Below are 24,360 nucleotides of genomic sequence, written 5' to 3' on the forward strand. Positions count from 1 at the left end.
AGGGTGTTTACCTAGGGTGCTTCCTGCTCTGAAGGGAACATGTAAATGACAGGTGAGGATTAACCATTAGTCGGTTTCCACACAAGGAGTAGCTGGAATGTACCTCAAGCAGGCACTTCGTCCTCTTCCTGGTTGCGTTCTTCAAAGATGGTGTATCAAAGCCGAGCAGGACTCCTGGGAATGGTTTAATCATGAAGAGCAGGACAGAAAAATTACCAATGAGCAACTACCAATGAATGGAAGGCCGTTGCTGTTCCCTCTCCACAGAGCCAGCACAAAAGGCAGTCACTTCATCGGCCACCGTAGCATTGCCCTCTGAGGTATTACCACTTTCCTCGTCCTTCCTTCTAGGCTACCCATTTGTCCCAGTCCCCTTCTTTGAGTGGCACTTCTGGGTTTTTTCTCCCACTCATACTAACGCAGCTTCACCACCTGGTGTAGAGCTTGAGGCTGGAATGGGAAGATGGGTTGCAGCCCAAACTGTCCGGGTATATGGAGGCTATGGCTGAGACATCATCCCCTGTACATGCCCAAGGAAATCCCTAGGGTCACTACGCCCTTGAGATGACATCTGCGTAATTTATGCCCCTTTTGTGACTTCGCCCTTGTTTACTTTTCAATCAGTTTTTCCCGACGAGCTTAAAGCGCTCAATGTTATATGTCCTTGCATAAGCAAGCAAGGGTAGGATGTAAGCCCTGCCTTGTATGCCTCTACAGTAAAAGTCAAAGAAAAGAGGAAGTCTATCCCAAAGAGCCTCGAGTTGCTGTTTATAGCTCCCAAAGGGCCCAGGGTAGAGATTTCCACTAGTAAAGATCCTTGTCGCAGGCTGGAGTAAGGCTTGCTATCCGCAGCTGCTTCCAAACATCCTGCAAAGTGCCAAGCCCAGGGTCAGAGCAGAGCGTCGCCCTCCTTGCCGGAACTACAACTCCCAAGATGCCCCGCAACCCGGGAGTGCGCACGCGCGTCCGTGGCGGAGGGGGAACCAGCAGCACCGACAGAGCGGTCGGGTTGGGGCGTCCGCGAGTGGATCCGGCAACTCCCAAGGAAAAAGAGGCAGGCTTACGGGCGGGTGCCGGGAACCGAGGGACAGGCCATTCCCGCGGGTCTGTGAAGAAGGTCGGCGGCCCCAGAGGGTGCCAGTCAGGTAAGCCTAGCCCGGCGCTTTCCAGGAAGTCCGTCTGCGGGCGCAGGCAGGGAGTCGCACCGGCCATGGTGGCTGAGGAGGGAGAGGTTGCTGCCTTTAAGCCGCCAGCCCCGTTTTCTTAACCCTACCGGTGTCTCTTGGGAGGAGCGTGGAGACCTTGGGGGCTGCTTGAGGGGGCCCAACGGGCCCGGGTAGGGGCCGTGGGGCGCGCTGGGCGTCGCCCGCGCTGGAGGCGCGCGAACCCCCGGTTGCTGATGAATCACTCGGGGGCCCAGCCTCCCCGGGTTCGGGACCGGCCCCTTCCCCTCCCGCCCGAGCCCGCGCCTGCCGAAGCTGTGCGGGCTCGCAGTGCCTGTCCGCCCCTTCCACTCCACCGAGGCGTAGCGGAGGGGCGATCCTCTTAAAAATGCTTTCTCAGCAACACTCCTTCAAAGGCTTCTGCTAGTTGAAAGTTAGAAGGAAAGAGGAGAAAAGAAAAAAAAAGAAAACACCAAAAAAAAAAAAAAAAAAAGACGAACCTTAGGTCACACCCTTTTGCTGGCGGGGAGTGGGGTTTAAATCTGGTTTGTCTTGGATTTACCGTTTTTGATCTATATCATCTGCCTTAAAATAAATTCCTGGCTCCTGTGCAGCACAGCTGGATCCAGCTGTGAAGTTTGTGTGTTGATTTGTTTTGAGAACGTGACTGGGTCGTTGTATTTCTGCTTATGAAGTTGGTGTGTTTCCTCTGCAAGCCTGCAATCTAATTACAAACAAATGGGAAAGAGCTTTTTTTCTTTCTTTCTTTTTTTTTTTTTTTTAGTGTTTAGTTAAGAATCGCATTTCCAACGTGCCCTTGGCTTCCCTTAAAACCAAAAGTCGTCTGGTAATGAACACTGCAGTAAAACTTATCCCAGGAGGTCATACTTGCACAGGAAATAAGCCTGTGGAGATTTAAGTTAGCCCTGTGCGGTCTCCCTTGGTTTGTAACATTTTCATGCAGCTCATGTTTCTTTTTCTGAGAATCCTTCAGATTAATTTTTTGGCGGATTAGTTTGATTAATTAATTGGCCTGTCAAAAAATATATTAGGCTTAGAAAAATAGTTTAGTCCAGCCTCATTTATTTTTGCTAGTCTCTTCCTTCTAGTCGTTGGATTCTTTTATCCTACCCCTTCTTTCAGAGTCCGAAGTCATTATATTTAAAATCCCCTTTCTGACTCATTTCTTTTTTTTTTTAAGATTTTTATTTATTTATTTGACAGATGGAGATCACAAGTAGGCAGAGAAGCAGGCAGAGAGAGAGGAGGAAGCAGGCAATCCATGACCCTGGGATCATGACCTGAGCTGAAGGCAGAGGCTTTAACCCCCTGAGCCACCCAGGTGCCCCTAACTCATTTCTAGGAAAGAAAAAGAGTATTAAAATGCGAAACCCAGTATATTCTAACTCTGTAAGCTTCCTTACTTTCCATCTGGTGAGGATTTCTTGTTTCCTTATCTTTATTTTTTTAAGTAATCTCTGCTCGTCACCTGGGGGCTCCAATTCTCAACCCAGAGTTAAAGAATCCTGAGCTCTACCCAGCTAGACAGGTGTCTAGAGTTTGTTATTAGGGACACCTGAGGGGCTCAGTTGGTTAAGCGTCTGCTTTCGCTAAGGTCATGGTTTCAGAGTCCTGGGATCCAGCCCCCATTCTGCTGTCCTGCTCAGTGGGGAGCCTGCTTCTCCCTCTGCCCCTCCCCCGCTCATGCTCTCTCCCTTTCTATCAAATAAATCTTTTAAAATAAATAAATAAAATGAGGTTATTAGACCGGATGACCCCAAGATTATTCTAGCCCTAAATATTTCTGATTTTTAATAGTCATTTATTTTATTCATTCAGGAAACATTGGCCCCATTTGCCATTCCAAGTCCTGTGGTAGACCTGAAGGAACAAAAATGATTTCCTGAGAATGTTACTGTCCCAATTCTCAATTTCTTTCTTTCTTTTTTTTTTTTTTAAGATTTTATTTATTTATTTGACAGAGAGAAATCACAACTAGGCAGAGAGGCAGGCAGAGAGAGAGGGAAGCAGGCTCCCTGCTGAGCAGAGAGCCCGATGCGGGGCTTGATCCCAGGACCCTGAGATCATGACCTGAGCTGAAGGCAGCAGCTTAACCCACTGAGCCACCCAGGCGCCCCGCTCTCAATTTCTTTTCTTTTTTTTTTTTTAAAGATTTTATTTGTTCATTTGACAGAGAGAGATCACAAGTAGGCAGAGAGGCAGGCAGAGAGAGAGGAAGAAGCAGGCTCCCTGCGGAGCAGAGAGCCCGATGCGGGGCTCGATCCCAGGACCTTGAGATCATGACCTGAGCGGAAGGCAGCGGCTTAATCCACTGAGCCACCCAGGCGCCCTTCTCAATTTCTTTTAATCATGTTTTTATGACTAATTCTAAAGTTTTGTGGTCTACCCTCCAGACCAAATTATTCTGCAGTTAATAACTTCACCTGAAGGTAGCCCTCAGGCTATACTCTTTATACAGTTTTGAGTATGTGACAGATCTACATAGAATACAGTACAATTTTGTAAATTTATTTGGAAACTGGGGCAAGTTGGCTGTATGAAAATCAATTAGCAATATCATAGGGAGAGTGAGAGGCGGTGGAGAAAAACTATACCGGGATAGAGACCAAAAGAGGGAGAGGAAAAGATGAAAGAGGACTTAGTGAAACAGGAGAAAAGGGCCTCGTGGGTTTTCAGGTATCAGTTGGATGTACTAATATATATTACTAATATAGTAAATCTTGTTATTTAGGCTGTTACTTTTTTATGGTTCCAATTAGCTGACAAACTATTCATCATGCTTTTTGCTTTTCAATTGTTCTTAAATATGTATGGGCTCTGTCTTGATTAAAATAGTTGAGAATGGCATTATTTTCTAGGCTGTCATAGTGGCTAAAGCATTATTGTTCTCCTGTCAGTGACTTTCCTTGAAGACATTTGATTTATATGTCTTATTCTTTTTTTAAGTTTTTTTTTTTTTTTTAAGTAATCTCTATACCCTGCAACCCCGAGATCCAGTCATGTTCCACCAACCAAGACAGCCAGGAGCTGCCACTTATTCTCATTTTTATAGCAGATTGACACAACTATAAATCACAGCTATAAGATCATATTGAGAGGAAAATACTATAGAAAACAAAAAAGTCTACTGGACTTCTGACAGTCTGTTAGGTACATACGGAAATTGTGTAGAATCAAACTAAATTTGCTATTTATGAAAATTAAACGCGAACATATATTCTAATAGCTGTGTCTGTAATCCATTCGGGTATTTGCAGTAATGAAGGAATAGAGATGTGAGTAATTGAGAGTGGCAAATAATTGAAAATGTTGTCTATTATGTCATATTCTAGAATTTCATTTGAAACAAAATGATTAAGGTATCTGGAAGCAAAGTGCTACTTTGTATTTTTATTCTGACACCATAGATTTGTTTTGCCTAGTCTTGGACTTGACATAAATGGAGTTTTACAGTAGTGTATGCTTTTTTGTGTGTCTGGCTTCATTTGTGTTACATAATGTTTTTGAGATTGATCTGTGTTGTGTCAGTGGTTGGTACTTTTTTTTAAAAAAGATTTTGCCAGAGAGAGCATAAGCAGGGTGAAGGGCAGAGGGAGAAGGACAAGGACAAGCAGACTCAGCTCAGAGCTTGGCAGGGAGCTCAAGGCTTATCAGGAGGTGGCGGGGGAGGGGGCTTGATCCCAGAACCCTGAGATCATGACCTGAGTGTTTAATGGACTGAACCACCCGGGTGCCCCAGTTGGTACATTTTTATTGAGGAATAGTATTCCATTATAAGAATATGGCCTAAGCTCTTTATCTGTTTTATTTTTGATGGATGTTTGGGTTTTTTCCAGGATTGGGTTATTAGAAATAAAGTTGTGATGAACATTTCCTTGACAAATCTCTTGGGGAAAGATGTTTTCATTTTTCTTGATAAATACCTAGGAGTGGAATTACTGAGTCATAGGGTAGATGTGTGTTTAATTTTACTAAAAAACTGCCACACAGTTCTCCAAAGTGGTTTATATATGAGTTTTAGTTTCTTCATATTTTTTTAATGTTGCTGAATTTTAGTGCTGTCAGACTTTATTTTAGCCACATTAGAAGCTGTAAAATGGTACCTCATTGTGGTTTTAATTCTTTTTTTTTTTTAAGACTTTATTTACTTGTCAGAGAAAGAGCATGCAAGCACAAGCAGAGGGAGTGGCAGGCAGAGGGGGAGAGAGAAGCAGGCTCCCCACGGAGCAAGGAGCCCGATGCAGGAATCCATCCCAGGACCCTGGGATCATGACCTGAGCCAAAGGCAGCAGTTTAACTGACGGAGCCACCCAGGTGTTCTTTAATTTGTTTGTTTGTTTGTGGGTTTTTTTTTTGACAATTAAGGAACTTCTCTATGTAGTAATTGACTTCTCTTGTAAAGTATCTGTTAAAGTAGCCAATTTTTTTCACTGGGTGATTCATCTCAACTGTTGTTTGTAGGAATTCTTTATATATTGTGAGTACAAGTCCTTTTCAGATGTACAGTATTTTTACCCAGTCTGTGGCTTTTCTGTTTATTTTCTTGATGATGTGATGAGCAGAAATTTTTAATTGTTATAAAGTCCATTTTATCAGTTTTTAATTTTATGGTTAGTGTTTTTTGTGCCTGTCCCCAGGGTTGCAAAGATATTCTCTGTTTCTTTTCCGAAGCATACTTGTTCCAGGTTTTACATTTAGGTCTGTGATCCCTCTCAAATTAATTTTTTTGTAAAGATGGGAGGTAGGAGTTAGGTTCATTTTCCCTTCATACAGCTATCTAGTTGTGCCAACAACATAGTTAAAAAATTTTTTTGCCTTTCTCCCTTAAATGGATTTGGTATCTTAATTGAAAATCAGTAGGGCTACTTTTTATTTTCGTTGTGCTTTTATTTGTAGTGTCTTAAGTGTGGGCCCTGTATCTTTAAAAACAAAAGGAAAATACAAAAACCTTTTATGTACTTCTTCCAGACTGCAGCTACCTTGAGATTAATCCAGAGCTGGTTATCTTATATTTTCTGGTGCAGGAATGCCAATAATGAATTTGAATTTGAAATGGCTTTCCTGTGGGTTGAGGTAATGGAGACAACCTTAGTTTCAGTAGCAGTACACCCTGCCCATAAGCCAGGCTGATACTGGGGAGAAAGGAGATTCAAGCCCAGAGAGATCACCTCTATTAGAGCAAGTTATAGAGAGCTTAATATTTTCTTGTTTATTGATTTGCTGAAAATAGATATAACTATATATAATCCATGTATTTTAGTTTCCATCTTTCTACTCCACTACTCTAGTCCTGTCCTTTGTGCAACACAATTTCTGACTTTGTCTTGGAACAGTTTCTAAGGAGACAGACAGGTTGGTTATTTTTTTCTCCCAGATTTTACTGGCTGACATAACACAATACAATATTATTTTTTAAAGAGTGTCACCTCAACTGTGAGGTAGGAAAGATGTTGGGATTTGGAGCCGATGGCCAAGAAAGAATTCTTGAGACATCTTTGGTGCAAAAAGATAGTTTCATTAAAGCATGGGGAAGGACTTGCGGGCAGAAGGGGCTGCACTAGGGTTGTGGCCTTAGTATACTTTCAGGTTGGGAGGGGGTTAGAGATGGGGATGTCTCTAAGGAATTTTGGAAGCAAGGTTTCCAGGACCTTGAATAGGGCTACCTGTTGTTAAGAAAAGGTCATTTTTTACAGTCAAATAAACCTTAGTCATGAGACCCTTCTGGTGTATATCAGTGGGTTATATGGGGGATAACTGCCAGCATATATCTTAGGGATAGAGATAAAGCAGGTTTCCAAAGGAACTTTCATACCCTAAGGTAGACTCCCAGGATTCTGGAGGTAGGGCTAAGATGCCTTTTGCCCCTAGCAAAGCATTAACATCCAGGCAGCTGAGTTCCTAGAGGAATGTTACTCTGCCTGTCTCAGGGACTTGTCGATAGGCTGCAAGTAGTAAGGAAGTATAGTTTTTCCTTTGCCTTTGTTTTCCATACCAAACTGTATTACTCCAATGTAACTATTTGAATTTTTCCTCATTTTCTTCCGGGCTTTGTTCATCCATATACATACTTTTATATGGGTGTATCATGGTGTATCTGTTCTTTTCTGTTATGACACTGAACAATAATCAGGAAACTCTGTCTCCCACATGTGTGTCATTGTTAGTAAAGAGAAAGCTGGAGATGGAGGAAAGAGCAGTTAGGGGACTTTTTAGTGGGGAATCTTGAATCCAAAGCTTAAGTAAAATAGAAGCAAAGTTAACATTTTCAAAGACAGGTTACTTTTCTGTGGAAATACAGGACAGCTCTGGTTTCCTTATTTTCTCTCTTTAATATATAACAGCTTTATTGAAATTCACACACCATCCAATTCACCCATTGGGAGAGTACCAGTCAGTGAATTTTAGTATATTCAGAGAGTTGAGCAACCATCACCATAATCCATTTTAGAACATTTTCATCATGCTGAAAAAGAAACCCCTTACACATTAGCAGCTGCTGCTGGCTTTCCCTAGCCTCTCCCGTCCCCTGCCACCCCAGGCAGCCATTAGTCTGCCTTCTGTCTATGTGGGTTTGCTTATTCTGGACATTTCATCAAAATGGAATCATACAATATATAATCTTTTGTGACTTATTTCTTTTGCTTTTATGCTCTGAATAGTTTGAAAGTCATTGAAATACAGAGAAGCAGCTATCGTTCACAGATGTGCACACTTTTTGACCTATAAAGATATACACTCCCTCAGGTACATATGCTCAAACACCTACACCTACTCACTAAAGAACACAAACACACCAAGACAAACTTGCAAACTAAGGTACCTGATACACAGAGATAACCCTTTACAAATAAACAGTTTCCTATCAGAGCATATCTGAGCACTAATATCATTACAAGTACATGCAAGTGAATACAGTTCCTGAAGTGGGTGAGAAAAAAATGGATGAAAATAGGGCAAGCTGAAAGAAAATGAGGGCTGAGAACAAGAGTAGAGGAGAATATGATGGCAGGTTGAACTTATTTCACGTGTATTCTCTGGGTGTTTAAGACACTTCCTAGAGCTTTTAGCTGTTTTAACCAGAAGCAACAGTCTGACGTTTATATATTTAAATATGTATATAGGCATATAGGTAAGAGTCTTGAAGTTCCTGAGCCTATTGCATAGAAGACCCTTTGAGCAGGAAGTTATTAATTGTTATTATAAGGTAAAGGGATTTCTATATGGAAAACTATAACCAACAAAATATTTTGGTTCCTTGGGTGTGGTGTTATCTTTTTAATGAAGAGTCATTATGGAGTATTTTTTTGATATGCATACAGTGAAAAGAGAGAAGGCCCCTTAATGTATACATTATAAAGTCTGGTGTCTATTCAGGCAAACCTTACCTTGGGGCAGGTATTGCAAAATTTGAAATAATCCCAAGATTTATTTTTGTTAATGGTGGGTGATCATTAACCCAAGTTAGTATTCTTAAAGACCTTTTTCTTTGTTTCCTCTTTAATATTGCTACTGGAGTGTTATACCTCCTTAGTGGGAGTATGGCAGTAGGTGGGGGTGGGTTGGTGGTGGGGCAGAATGCTTAATTAGATTGGCAAATATCAATAAATATATGATAATTTGAAAGTCAAATGCATATTTTCACCTCTCCAAGGCCGTGTAAGTCATTAGCACACCCTTTCCACCTGCCTTTGCTTTGCCACTTTGAGCCCTCATTATTACTCCTCTTTGTCAGTCTTTTTTTTTAATCCAGTTAACACAGTGTATTATTAGTTTCAGAGGTAGAGTTTAGTGATTCATCAGTTGCATTTAACACCCAGTGCTCATTATGTCAAGGGCCCTCCTTTATGCCTATCACCCAGTGACCCCTTTCTCCACCCACCTTCCCTCCAGTGACCCTGTTTGTTCTCTATTAAGAGTCTCTTACAGTTTGTCTCTGATTTCATTTAATTTTACCCTCCCTTCCTCTATGATCCTCTGTTTTGTTTCTTAAACTCCACATATGAGTGAAATAATATAATTGTCTTTCTCTGATTAACTTATTTTGCTTAGCATAATACCGTCTGGTTCCATCCATGTCATTGCAAATGGTAAGATTTTATTTTATTTTTGATGGCTGACTAATATTCCGCATCTTCTTTATCCGTTCAACTATTGATGGACATCTGGGCTGTTTCCATAGTTTGGCTATTCATACAATCTTTCTGCTCTCCTAAGACATGGTACTGCATCCCAGGTGAACTCCTGGGTATAGTTTGCTCTTGAGAGAGTAGTGCTTATCTCTGCATTCAGCTCCTTAGCCTCCCCCCGTGCCATACTCTCTTCTCTTTGTCTTTTCCCACTGCCAGCACCTCACTTCTGGCATATATCTCCTTTTGAATAGGATACCAGGGAAGGAGCACCTGGGTGGCTCAGTGGGTTAAAGCCTCTGCCTTCGGCTCAGATCATGATCCCAGGGTCCAGATCATGATCCCAGAGTCCTGGCTCTCCACTCAGCAGGGAGCCTACTTCCTCCTCTCTCTGCCTGCCTCTCTGTGCCAAATAAATAAATAAAATCTTAAAAAAAAAAAAAAAGGATACCAGGGAAGCCTCTTCAAAGAAATGTTCTTGGAACTGTCCCTGAAAGATACGAAAGGATTTGAACAGGAGAAAAGGGGAAAAGATATAATGAGCACTGTGATCTGAGGGTTGGAGGCAGAAAAGCAAGGAACTGTACTACTTTGCCAGAATACAGAGTGTGTGAAGATCACTCCTTCCCTTTTCCTTTCCTGTCCTTTTGCTGACTGGGTTCCTATTCCTTCCCTACCGTTGTGCGTACTTTGATCTCTTTGCTTTAGTATATGCTTCTCCTCTCTAGCTAAATCTGTCCTTCCCTTACCACCCACAGTGATCTCTGATCTTTTGTAGCACTATTTACCAGTCCCATTCTTTTATTAGTTAATTTTATTTTGCTTTGATTTTTAAAAAATAGTTTTATGTGCATGTCTCATTTTCCCAAAGGTGTATTATGCATTAGCCAAGGTTTTTAGGTCTCAGAGATAACGACTGACACTTAAGCTAGGTTTCCAGAAGGTATGGTGGCAGGGTTGGGAATTGCAATGGATTGTTTTTAAGACTGCTGAACTCCTGGTACAGCTGGGTTCTCGACTGGAACCCAGAGCCGGCACTTGGAAAGCCTTTGTACTCCCTCCTCCGCCTGCAGCTTGCATGGACTCCCTTCAGTTTCCTGTTGTGCCTCTGCTCCACTGTAGGACACTAATCTGGATTTTTTTTTTTTAAGATTTTATTTATTTATCTGACAGAAAGAGAGAGATCACAAGCAGGCAGAGAGGCAGGCACAGAGAGAGGAGGAAGCAGGGTCCCTGCTGAACAGAGAGCCCCATGCGGGGCTCGATCCCAAAACCCTGGGATCATGACCTGAGCCGAAGGCAGAGGCTTTAACCCACTGAGCCACCCAGGCGCCCCACTAATCTGGATTTTTAAAAACTGCATTACAGTATTTACCTTTCTTCATCACTGAGGTTTTTTGGTGCCCTCTTAAATCTTGCACCCAGGGCAAGTGCCTTTCTCCCTCACCCTTGCCCCAGCCCTGCTTCATTATCTCCTTTTTGGACTGGCTTTCTCTTGGCTTTTGCTTTCCTCTTAGCTTCAGCATATCACTTAAACTTGCTGTGATGCTGCCACCAGACCAGAGACATGTGATCTCTCAGTTCAGGTTTTGTTTCCCAGCTTTCCATATTCCTGGTGAAGAATTGGACTGCTCTCCTACTTGGGGTAGGGATATCCCTTGCACCGAATATCTGTGAGGGAGGGAATTGATGGTTGCTTAGGCTGTATACTAAACAGGATCTGGGGGTAAGGTTGGTCCCAGACTAGGGGGCTTAGGGTTGGTCATCCCCAAACATGCTTATCAGAGGAAAGTGTCTGTGCCTTTACTTTTTTGTATCTGCACTGCATCTGGCAGATTAACAGCTAAAAAGTAGGTGTGTCTCTTATGTAGTGTCTGTTTATTGCTATGACTCTGACCTTTTGACCATTAGAATTAACCTTGGAGACTAATCAGAGCAATATTTGTAATATTTAACATAAATTACTGAAATTTGTTTTATCATTTGAATGACTTCTACTTTTAGAACAAGTTAACTATTTTTAAACATTTTAGAAATTTATTTTCTAGTTCAGAAAGAAAAGGGAAATAGAGTGTTGATAATCCATTGAGTAAAAAGTGATAATAGGTCTTTATTGACTCTAACCCCTGGCCCAGTTAGGATATGGTTAAATCAGGTACTCCCATCATTGATCTCATTGATCTCATCATTGATCCCTGATCCCCAGGGATGCCTGGGTGGTTCACTTGGTTAAGCAGCTGCCTTCAGCTCAGGTTGTGATCAAGCCCCACATCGGGCTCCTTGCTACACGGGGAGCCTGCTTCTTTGCTCACACACTCTCTCTCTCTCCCTCTCTCTGACAAATAAATAAAAATCTTAAAAAACAAAAACCAAAAACTTTCTGATCCCCCCTTATTATACACGTATTTAGTGTCTCTTGTGTTGCAGGCAGTATGATGGTCTAATAGAAATAATGATATAAAATAATGTAAAAGTACCTGCCTTCAAAGTGCTCACAGCCTATGGGGGAAACAGATATTTTGATAGAAATATGAGCATGGTGGTAACTTGGCACCTATCTTCTGCTGTTCTCCTTGTATACGTCCATCTCTCACTTTTAGGTATTCTTTTTTAGTCTTCATCTTTCTTACCTAATCTCTGTAATTAACTGCATTATATGGATTACAGCATAGTAATATGAACTAATGAAGTATTCCTTAAAATGAACTTTGAGAATTCTTAATGACTTCATTAGCTAACATTTAGTGAACACCTGCCATGTGTCAATAACTATTCTAAGTGATTTATATGTATTAATTCATTAGATGAATTAATACATATAATATATTAATTCATATACTAATATATTCATATAATATAACATATAACATATTAATACATGTAATATATTAATTCATCTAATGAATTAATATATCAGGCCCATGAGATACGTACTATTATTATTTTTGTTTCACAGATGAGAACACAGGGACAAAGATAGTTCACTATATTGTCCAGGGTTACCAATTAAAATCTTTGTGGGAAGACAAATCTTTTCAAAACTATTTTATTTTATTTTTTTAAGATTTTATTTATTTATTTGACAGACAGAGATCACAAGTAGGCAGAGAGAGAGAGAGAGGAGGAAGCAGGCTCTCTGTTCAGCAGAGAGCCCGATGTGGGGCTTGATCCCACGACTCTGGGATCATGACCCGAGCCGAAGGCAGAGGCTTTAACCCACTGAGCCACCCAGGCGCCCCTCAAAACTATTTTAAATGTCATTTTTTTGTAAAATGTATTATAAAGTTTTTCCTAATCTTCTTTCTTCCTTTCTTCTTTTCTTTCTTTTTCTTCATGATAAGTGTACTGTTTCATTTCCATCATCCATTTCAACCGTTCCTCTCCCCGCCCCTCCAGTAACCATCTGTTCCCACCAGCATCCTAGAATACAAACCCCACCTGGGGAGATTTAATTGTTGCAAATTGTAAGATTTCATTCTTTTTTATGGCTGAATAATGTTCCACTGTATACCACATCTTCTTTATTCATCTGTTGATGGACACTTGGACTGCTTCCATATCAATATTTTTGTATCCTTTGGGTAAATACCTAGTAGTACAATTGCTGAGTTGTAGGGTAGTTCTTTTTTTAATTTTTTTAGGAACTCCATAGTGTTTTCCATTGTGGCTGCACCAGTTTGCATTCCCACCATGCAAGAGGGTTCCTTTTTCTCCACATCTTCACCAGCACTTGTTTCTTGTGTTTTTTTAGTTTTAGACATTCTGACAGTATGTTTTAGACATTCTGTTTTAGACATTCTGACAGAGGCGGTATCTCATTGTAGTTTTAATTTGCATTTCCCTATGATGAGTGATGTTAAGCATTTTTTCATGTGTCCGTGGCCATCTGTATGTCTTCTTTGGAGAAATGTCTGTTCATGTTTTTCTACCCATTTTTTAATTGGATTATTCGTTAATTTTGGGTGTTGAGTTGTATCAGTTCCTTATATATTTTGGGTACTAAACCTTTATTGAATATATATTTTGCAAATATCTTCTATTCAGTGGGTTGCCTTTCAGTTTTGTCGATTGTTTCCTTTGCCGTGCCGAAGCTTTTTATTTTGTCGTAGTCCTGATAGTTTATTTTTGCTTTTGTTTCCCTTGCCTCTGGAGACATATCTAGAAATGTGTTGCTACAGCTGATGTTACAGAAATTACTTTTTGTGCTCTCTTCAAGGATTTTAATAGTTTCAGATCTCACATTTAGTCTTTAACCCATTTTGAGTTTATTTTTGTGTATGTGAAAGAAAGTAGTCTAGTGGCATCTTTTGCATGTAACTGTCCAGTTTTCCCAACACCATTTGTTGATGACTGATCTTACATGGAATCGTTCAAACTTAATTTAACCAAGATGATTTGGAGGTATATAAAAGTGAGAATTCATTGTATGCATTGGGTATTATTCTGTGCTACTGATTTGCCTTCTGAGGTTGTTATTTATAGGCTGTTAGTGATTGCATTACCTTGTTCCACAATTCTGTGTTTTAGTTATTTTATAGTTTGTCCTTCTCTTTTGCCTCTAGCTGTGGCTTCTTGTTGCCATTTACTCTCACTTTAGTAATTTGTTTCTGTTACTGTGTAGTGTGTTGTAACATAAAAGTAAAACCATGGTAGAAAGTATTTTATAGAGGCAGTGTGATACAGTGTAAAAGGCATGGATTTGGGGGTCAGGTTCAAATTTCACATCCACTGTTGAGAAAGAAGATATATCCTTGGGCAGGCACTTTATTGTCTGAGCTGCATTTTCTTCATTTATGATATGGGGATAGTAATATTTTTCAGAATTAGTATGAGGTGATGTATATAGTAAAGTACCTGGCATATAATAGGTATGCAGATAAAAGTTGATTCCTTTTTTTGTTTTTTTGCTTCCATAATATCAGGATATGGCATCTGGATTCCTTGTTAATTTGAGAAACTCAGGCAAATGAAAGAAATATGTTTTTAAGATGTAAGATATAGTCTTATTCTATCACTTAAAAATAAATTTCAGGGGCGCTTGGGCAGCTCAGATGGTTAGGCATCTGCCTTCAGTTTAGGTCATGATCTCCAGGTGCTGGGATCCAGTCCCACATTGGGCTCCTGGCTGGCTAGCTGGGGAACCTGCTTCGCCCTCTCCCTCTGCCTTTTCCCCTGCTTGTATGCTCTCTCTTTCTCTCAAATGAGTAAACTATATATATGTGTGTGTGTGTGTGTAAATTATATATAAATATGTATATAAATATGTATATTTAATATACAAATGAGTAAACTATATATATTTATAAATATATATAGTTTACTCATTTGTATATTAAATATACATATTTGTATATTTATATATACAAATTATATATAAATATGTATATTTAATATATATTTAACATATATTTATATATAATATATATTTAATATTTAATAAATATGTATATTTAATATATATTTTATATATATTTATAAATATATATATAGTTTACTCATTTATATATTAAATATACATATTTATATACATATTTATATATAATTTACTCATATATAATTTACTCATATAATTTACTCATATATATAATTTACTCATATAAATTTACTCATATAAATTACTCATATATATATATCCTCCCCCCCCCAGTTGGTATGATAATTGTTAATTTGAGAAATATTATCCTGAACTTTTGTTTTAGGTTCTCTCAGCAACCTCCTCTTCTTCCTTGCATTAAATTGCCTTTAATTCTGTGTGACTCTATTGATTCTCCTTGTCTACTATTACAGGAAACCTGTCCATCAGCCCCTTTTAAAAGAACCTGTGCCAAGGGAAACCTTATGACCCTGAGGGCAGTAACCAAGCTTCTTGGCCAATAGCAATGATTCCTAAGACATCCCTTCTTCCATCAGTTCTGTGTTTTTTTTTTTTTCTTGTTTTGTTTTTTAAGCTATCATCAGTCTTAAATATTAGTTTTTCTTTCCTCCCCACTCCTTTCCATTTCTCCTTTCCTAGAAACTATTCCCATTAGCCATCTGGTCCTCATTATTTCAGTAGTTTTATGTGGTTTGGTTTTTATAGTATGCATGTATGTATTTTTCAAAGGTTTATCTTTTTGTAGTTTTTATTATCTATAAGGAACTCTCCTATCTTAGTATCATGAAAAATTTATTTTTATACCAGGGTTGGTTTTTTTTTTTTTTTTTTGCCTTCTGTCTTAAAGTCCAAATAAAAACCTGTGATATCCTGTCCTTACTGGACTGTCAGGTGCTTCACCACATGCAGATACTCTAGCTCAAGTCACTAAATCTGTTTTAAACAATTTCATTGAGGTATAATTTACATACTCTAAAATTCATCCATTATAAATGTACAACTAAATAATACCAAATAACTTTTCCTATCAAAAACACTTCAGTCCTCTCTTTGGTCTATAAGATGATAGTCAACTTGCCCTTTTCTGTTCACAAGATCACATAGGTGGCCTGTGTGGATGTTGCTCCTGGCTGCCATTTGGTTACTTACAAGTACCACCTCTGTTGGTATTCAGGTATTGGCTTCAGTTATTCATTCTAAATATTTTAGTAACTTGTTAAGAATGAGGTTCTCTACACTCGGGACTTAGGATCAAGGTTGGGGTGGGGTTAGTGCCATTGTCTTGAAGAATGGCTCCTTTTTTGCCTAACTGTTGACCCATGGAACTCATTTTCTCTTAATATTCTCCACCTGAAGAGAATTATACAACTCCAGGATCTACAATCTCTTTGATCGGTTCTGTAGTCTCCTTCTCCCCTTTGAGACATCAAGACATACTGTGGGCATGTGCCTTTTCAAACATTATAACTGCTTTTCCATGTTAGTCTGAAAATTAATTTAATTGCTATAGCAAAGCTTGTTATATCCCCAGGCTCCTGAAATTAATTAGAGCAAAACTGGTGGTATCTCTAAAATTCAAAAGTGTGCTGTGTCTCTGAAGGTGTATGAAATGTCTTCACCATATAGGAGTGAGGCATAGTCTGGAGGAGCCTGTGTTCATACTGGTCAGGGCACCAGACACTTGAATCAGTGACAAATATTGGGGCCAAATGATGTGCACCCTGAGCATTGTTGACCTTCAGAGTAGAAAAGAGACCAAGTAGGGTTGGAAGAGGTAGGAAGGGCTTTGGAGAGGTTGGACTTCAGCTAGTGTTTGTAGCGTGTACAGAATATGGATAGAATGGAGAAGTGAAATTTGAGGGTGGAATAGGAAAGATTGTTAAAGAGAAATACACACCACTGTAGGAAACAAATGAGGCAAAGGGGTGTAGTGAACTTATTTGTGAGACCCTGAGGAAGCCAGTCAGGTTAGAGCAGAGGATTGCTAGTAACTCTTAGTGAAAGGAAGGTGGAGTTTTACCAAAATCACCTGAGAAACTACCAAAATACAAACACCTAACAAATCAAAAATTTTAAGCAAAAGAATGAAATGTAAAAGCACTGTTAGAGGAAGCATAGTTAAATGACTGTAAGCCAGATGGTTAGGGTGGGAGAACCAGAGCTTAGAGTCAGACTAGGAGTTTTCTTGTCCCTGGTAGAGAGGGCTTGGTAAAAGCATTGTTTTTACTTCCTCTCTTTATAAGCCTCCAGAAATTTCGCTAGGTATTGGAATTGTTCCTGGAAGGGGCAGGGTCCAGAAACACAAGGCTTTAAAGGCCTGAGCAGAACTTCAGAAGTTAGTTATTCTCTTGATGTTTCTTTAGGGAAAGGGAAAAAACCTCCTAAAACTCTTTAAATGGTTTTAATATTGGTCTCATAGATTGTTAGGTTTTTTCTTAATTAACATTCTGAAATTCTTTTACCAGGACTCTGATGGCTAATGCTTTTTGTTGTTTTGCTTTTCCACCAAAGTACTTTTGCTCTTCCTGGGTGTGACATGCATAATTCAAAAGTCAAAGACAGTGTTTGTTACTATTTTTTCATATACAGCATCACAATGCAACAGGTGATAGGTTCTTTAAGTTCAAAATAAAATAAATGCATATGAAACATAACTCAAAAGAGACTACTGGATATATAGTGACCACTGTATATATACAGAGAGAGAGACTCTCCCTATGTCTTTAGTTTTCCAGTTTGTCTTTGGTTCTTGTGAATCTTTCAGAGTTATTCCCAAGACACCCATTTTTAAAAGTTGAGTGATCTTAGACTCAGATCTGGAGTCATTTGTTAACCCTTACAGTTTCATTTCATTTCTTCTCTTCCCTTTTCTTTCTCTTTCTTTCTTTCTTTCTTTCTTTCTTTCTTTCTTTCTTTCTTTCTTGTTTTATTTATTTGAGAGAAAGAGAGCACAAGCAGGGGGAGGGGCAGAGGGAGAAGCAGACTTCGCACTGAGCAGGGAACATGATGAATGATGGCACGGGGCTCAATCCCAGGACTCTCCCGGTAAACCATGACCTGAGCCACAGAAACCCTTATAGTTTCTTGTGCTAAAGAAGAAAAGTGGACCACATTTGAGGAATGGATGTATACGAATAATGGGGTTGGGTGACCTCTCTAAAATTCCTTAGAATATCACTGTCTCAAACTGAAGCCTTTATGAAGCTTGTTTCCCAAAGATCTCTTTCCTAAATTCCAAATCCTGACCTATTTTCCTTACTCTTAAGTCTTGGTAATATCTTCCAGTACTGTCATACTCTTGAGTGTCTTGGTTTTAAAATTTAATAAAAATAGGGACAATAGTTAGATTTAAATTTAAAAAGAGAAAATGAAATAAAGAACAAGGCAGAAATGAATGTGCTTTTTCAGAATTTTTACTGTATTAATAAAATTTATATTTTGTGATTAAAAGTTTTTTGCATTCATATAATTTATGATGTCTTGAGAATACATGTTTTCATAAACCATGTCTATTTTATTACAGGAAAATAGGAAATGATAGAAATTGGTGATTTTTCAGGGAAGCATTTATTAATATGGTCATTCCACTTTAATTTCTTTTTCTGTATTACACAACATTGGCCCATGTTTGACTTCATTATTTACTTTTCTTGTTGTTTAATCTGTTCTGGTTTTTCAAGTCCCTTTCCTGAAATATTTTACTTTATTGTTTTTGTGCTTATCTAGCATGATTCAGCTTTTCATATATTTCCTTCCTACTTCTACATTGTTCATCTTGGCAATGATGAGGGCAAGTTACTATTTTTTTCTAAGGTCTAGTTAAATAGGGTTTCCTTAAGATGATGGACTATTAGAGCTAGAAAAAACCTGGAGACCCGTGAGCCCAGGAATAAAGTGAACAAGCTTCATTCTCTTGCCACTTCTCATCTGTTGGTAGTGACTTGCTTAAGGACTGAGGCAGAGTCTGTGCTCCCTGGGGAACAGGCTGTTTGATTTGCAGTGTCCACTGTGCATGTGGATGAATCCATTGTCAGAACTGAGGCCTTGATTGGGTTATTCCTTATCTACCCAAGCAAACTGAGAAGGGAGGTGACTTGCTCATAGTCACAGAGCTCTTTTTTTTTTTTTTTTAAGATTTTATTTATTTGACAGACAGAGATCACAAGTAGGCAGAGAGGCAGGCAGAGAGAGAGAGAGAGGAGGAAGCAGGCTCCCCCCCAAGCAGAGAGCCCGACAAGGGGCTTGTTCCCAGGCCTCGATCCCAGGATCCTGGGATCATGACCTGAGCTGAAGGCAGAGGCTTAGCCCACTGAGCCACCCAGGTGCCCCAGTCACAGAGCTCTTAAGCCCAGTTCAATGCTAGGAGCTAAGTGCTAGGCATTTTTCCCTAAGAATTCTGATATTCCTTCTGGATTTTTTGGGTCGTTTTTCCTCCTTAAGTAATAATTGAATTTTGGGGGCACCTGGGTGGCTCAGTAGGTTAAAGCCTCTGCCTTCAGCTTAGGTCATGATCCCAGGGTCCTGGGACCGACCCCTTCATCGGGCTCTCTGCTCAGCGGGGAGCCTGCTTCCCCCTCTCTCTCTACCTGCCTCTCTGCATAGTTGTGATCTCTCTCTGTGTCAAATAAATAAAATCTTTAAAAAAAATAATTAGGGGCACCTGGGTGGCTCAGTGGGTTAAGCCGCTGCCTTCGGCTCAGGTCATGATCTCAGGGTCCTGGGATTGAGTCCTGCAGGGAGCCTGCTTCCCTCTCTCTCTCTCTGCCTGCCTCTCTGCCTGCCTCTCTGCCTACTTGTGATCTCTCTCTGTCAAATAAATAAATAAAATCTTTAAAAAATAATAATAATTGAATTCTGTCAGGTACTTAAGTTTTTCACAGTTTGTTGTATCTTCGGGAAAGACTCAGAAGTATTCGTCAGGGAGTCTAAAGATAGGATTGTCCTTATTTTGGCAGAGAATAGGGGCTGGAGTTACATAGTCTATCTAAAATTGAGAATTTTCTTTTCATCTATTTTTTTTTTTTTTAAGATTTTATTTATTTATTTGACAGAGAGAGATCATAAGTAGGCAGAGAGGCAGACAGAGAGAGTGAGAGGGAAGCAGGCTCACCGCTGAGCAGAGAGCCCGATGTGGGACTCGATCCCAGGACCCTGAGATCATGACCTGAGCCGAAGGCAGCAGCTTAAACCACTGAGCCACCCAGGCGCCCCTTTTTCATCTATTTTTAAGACTGAAGGCTTTCCCATTCAATTTTTAGAACTTCATACTATTGTATCCCCATTATAATCAGCCAGACTCACCCTCCTCAAAAAGGAGGGAAAAGTAGAATTTTATTTAGAAAGAATGTATTTTTTTTGAAGATCAGTTGTTGGTTCAAAACAAAATCTGGTCATGAAGGATTAGAACACTAGCAGCATGAGACACAGGATAAGGAGATACTTAAGATTTTTTTTATTTTAGGGGCACCTGTGTGGCTCAGTGGGTTAAAGCCTCTGCTTTCAGCTCAGGTCATGATCTCAGGGTCCTGGGATCGAGCCCCGCATCGGGCTCCCTGCTCAGCAGGGAGCCTGCTTCCGCCCCTTCTCTCTCTGCCTGCCTCTCTGCCTACTTGTGATCTTTGTCTTTGTCTGTCAAATGAATAAATAAAAGTCTTTAAAAAAAAAAGATTTTTTATTTTAGATGTTTGTGTACTGTAATGCTAGCCATTTTGGTCAAGATAGTGTATTATTTTGCAATTACAAATAATACAATAAACACAAATAACAATAGTACTCTATACTGTGTGCTCACTAGTATTTTTTAAACATTGCTTTGGGAAATCTTCATATAAAAAATATTCTCTCTGACATTTTCCACATCTTGTAGGTTTGTTTTGGTGGTTTAAATTAGTTTTGGTAAGACCTTAGAGCACTTTCTCCCATGTTTTACCAAAACCTTACCTTTTTACAGTCTATAGAATGCTGGGGCAGCTTTCATACAAAGTATTTCCAGCCTTATTAACTGTTTATCAGCAGCCATGCAGGTATGGCTAACAACCATCATGTATATCTTCATCCAGCCACATTTTTTGATTTCTCCCAGGATAGTTTCTTATTTGGAAGTATATTTTTCTGTATAAACCCATTTTCAGTTTAACAGCAGTTTGCATCTTAATCTTTATTGTGGCACAGTTGTTGGTATAGCATTGTTAGAGGATAGGGTTCTGCATACCCTTGGATAAAAAGGTGGAGTGGAGAAAGAAGAGACATCCCAGTGATGGCTTCTTTGCAGTGTGCAGCCCAGGCTACACTCTGGTGTCAAGGGGGCAGGAGGGTCTGAGAGGGAATCAGATTTACTTTTGCTGTATACCCAACTTTTCTGGTCACCACTTTTGAAAACAGAGAGAAGAACACTGTATCAAAATTGATACAATTAAGTATGTACCTACATTTAACATTAAGTCTATGATTATTAAAGTCTTTATGCTCTATTTGTACCATCTTTGATTCCTGTGATGTCTTAAATTCTAGTTGGAGAAGCATTTATAAAGTGGGGAGAAAAAAAACCAAGAATCTGTTCTATAAATTTTCTCAAATTCTTTTCCTCCTGTCCACGGTCTCTTTCTCTATCCATGTCCTACCCCTCCAGTTCATTGCTCCCCCGTCCCCAGGACAGTACATTAAATATAATAATAGGCACTTCACAAATGCATACAAATATATATTGATTTGAAGATACAGTAGTTGGTGAGGTTGAAAAAGGAGAGCTTTTCAGAATGAAGAGAAGAAAAGAATCTGGTCTGAAGCCCAGGAAATTCAGAAGGGATGAAACTGAGGAAAAATGTTACCATTCACCTTTTATTCACTGCATGAAATTCAGCTTGCTCTCAGCATGATTTCTTTTAGACCTAGCCTAGTTTATTTTAAGATTTTGTGTATAGTTCAATGCTTACTAACTTGGTGGATTAAGAAAATTCTTGGTAGAGGGGGAATGAGTCATAGCGATACTTCCCTTTGGGAGAGAAAGAGAAAGAAGGCCCTCACATTGGTCTCTCCATTATATACTTGGAATGGATTCAGCGTTTTGATTGATGGCTGAGCACTGTTAAGCTTCCCCCAAACTACCTCATCTCATATTTGGTTTTGTCCACAGTATGACTGGTAGAAGGCTCTTTTAGTTAACCAGCAAAGATAAAGAGCTCTGTAACCTTCTTACCCTGAGAGACTTGTTCATATGATGTAATTGCTATTTTAAGATTTTTTTGAGTTTGCAACAATATTTTTAAAAGCTTCAGCATTTCGTAACCTACCCAATCTATTAAACCAAAAAGAAGAAGGAGGAAAAGGAGAAGACTGAAAAATATTTGGTTCTGAGAAACTGGGTGTGCTAAGAGTGTGGTTGTTTTGGCATTCACCAGTGGTGTGCACAGAGTGGCTTCCTCTCTGACCTTGCTCTGTATTTCTGATGCCACAACACCAAGAAGTATAAAAAGAGAGGAGGTGGGCCAGGACTGGGAGCTGGCTTTGCTGCTTTGGCCAGAGAAGGAAGTGGGGTACATGGGATCCACAAAGTCTCTCAGTTTTGTCGAGAGGTGGTTTTTGTAGTTATATGAGTAACCTGTGAAGTATTTTCTTGTAATAGTCACAGAAATTATCTGGCTGCTTTCTACTTTCGGGATGCCCTGAGTGACCTGCTTCTAATTAAATCTCTTCTTTTTTTCTCACCCTAACAAGTTTTTCTGGGTTGCCTTCAGACTTCACATTTTATTTTCTTTCTTTATGAGATCTGTAGATCTCATTTTTTCGAAATTTGCGGTGGTGTCAGTAGCAATGGCAGGAAGGATGGGGCTGCTTAGCTAATCTCATATATGGGTTGGTTTCTTTTCATGGAATTTTTACACAGAATAATCAGCTACCATTTCTCAAACGTCTGTCTGCAAAGCAGCTACCTCACTCAGATGTGTCCTCATCTGGGTCAATCATAGCATCCCAGGAACTTCACAAAATTATTTCAAGTACTGTGTTTTAGGCCTCATTGTGTAAAAGATGTAGTGAGCAGAAGGATGGATTTAGCATCCAATTTTTTCTCTTCAAAAAACGTCTTATTTGCTTTAAAAGTAATACATATTATGTATAACTAAAAATGGTTTTACTTTTTAGAAGGTAAACGCCATGCATAATACTTTGGATGCAGGGGACACAAAGTACATGTTTTGGTTATAATTAGTGTTATCTAAGACCATTAGCTCATAAAGGGGAAATGATCTTATGAGAGTCTTCAACTCCCTTCCAGCTGAGGAAGCGGCTGCACACTGTCCCTGACAGATATTCATACTCAGCCTCTGCTTTGATAATGCCAGGAAGGAACAGACGACTCTCTTTTACTCCAGCCTTCTCCATCACAGGGAATGTTCCTCAAACCAGCGAGATGAAACTCAAGCCTAGCATTTAAATAAGAGAACATTTTAGATGCTTTAAATATTAAAATCTCCAGACAGAGTTAATTTACTTTAAAATTGTTTCTGGATTAACTCTGAAGCCAGATTCAAACAAAAAAAGGCAAAGTTGATTTGAATTTTTTTTTCTTGAAAGCAAATTGAAGCAGATACTTAGGAGTTATTGTATGGTGAGCTGTAATCCAGTTTAAATGATTAGATTGGTATTTGTCTAGGGGGAATATTTTGATCCTAACTACTATTAGCTACAATGTATCAACACTGAAATACTTTTATTTAAATTAAACATAAATAATGACTAAAAGTTTACTTTAGCATGAAAGGGATAATAAGACTATCAGTCAGTAGTCAGTATCTGAAACAAGAAGATAAAGCTAAACAATACTAAACTGTAATAAGGGAAAGCTGTGCTGGCTAGGTATCTCCTGAACAAGGAGACCAATTTTCTATATAGGGTTTTGGGAAGTGTGGAATTCCGCGACTGGCAAATTTTTCCAAGGCCAAAATGACATCATACAGAGAAGCATGGTTATTTGGGTGAGTCTGTTGATTGGTTGCTACTGAGGAATGCTTAATGGAGTGAGTCTCTTCCTGATTGACTGACCTTCAGAAGTGAGACGCTGCCGGTGATTGATTGGCTTGCAAAGGGAAATCCTTGGTTTTGGTTTTTGGGGGTTTTGATGACAGTTTGTTACCATGGCTACAGAAAAATCAGCCTTTTCTGTTTGTGGGAACTTTAATCCTGAACATCAAATACATGTAATTACTTGCACAAAGCAAGTATATTATTTGATTTTTTTGATATGTAACTTAAAGGAAGACAATTTTAAGTGAGCAGCTTAATAAATTTTATGCATGTGTATATACTTGTATAACTATCACTCAGTTTAAGGTATAACCATTTTCATCACCTCAGAATGTTCTCTAATGTCCATACCTAATCCGTAACCCCCCAATAGCTATTCTGATTTCCATCCCCATGGATTATTTTTGCCTCTTCTTGAATTTCATTTATAATAAAAGCATGCAGGGGCGCCTGGGTGGCTCAGTGGGTTAAGCCGCTGCCTTCGGCTCAGGTCATGATCTCAGGGTCCTGGGATCGAGTCCCGCATCGGGCTCTCTGCTCGGCAGGGAGCCTGCTTCTCTCTCTGCCTGCCTCTCTGTCTGCTTGTGATTTCTCTATCAAATAAATAAATAAATAAAAATCTAAAAAAAAAAAAAATTATAATAAAAGCATGCAG

At 39.4% G+C, this 24,360-nt stretch overlaps 1 protein-coding gene across 1 annotated transcript in view; it reads left to right on the forward strand.

Moving 5' to 3' along the window:
* Window positions 1–983: 983 nt before the first annotated feature.
* The window catches only part of TMOD3 (tropomodulin 3), an 80,457-nt gene continuing 57,080 nt past the window's right edge, over window positions 984–24,360 (forward strand). Inside the window, exon 1 of the mRNA XM_046009140.1 lies at window positions 984–1,145. The gene's annotated coding sequence lies outside the window, so the exon portion shown is untranslated. The remainder of the gene's footprint in view (window positions 1,146–24,360) is intronic.

The sequence above is a fragment of the Meles meles genome, chromosome 6, assembly GCF_922984935.1.
Source record: "Meles meles chromosome 6, mMelMel3.1 paternal haplotype, whole genome shotgun sequence".
NCBI lineage: Eukaryota > Metazoa > Chordata > Mammalia > Carnivora > Mustelidae > Meles > Meles meles.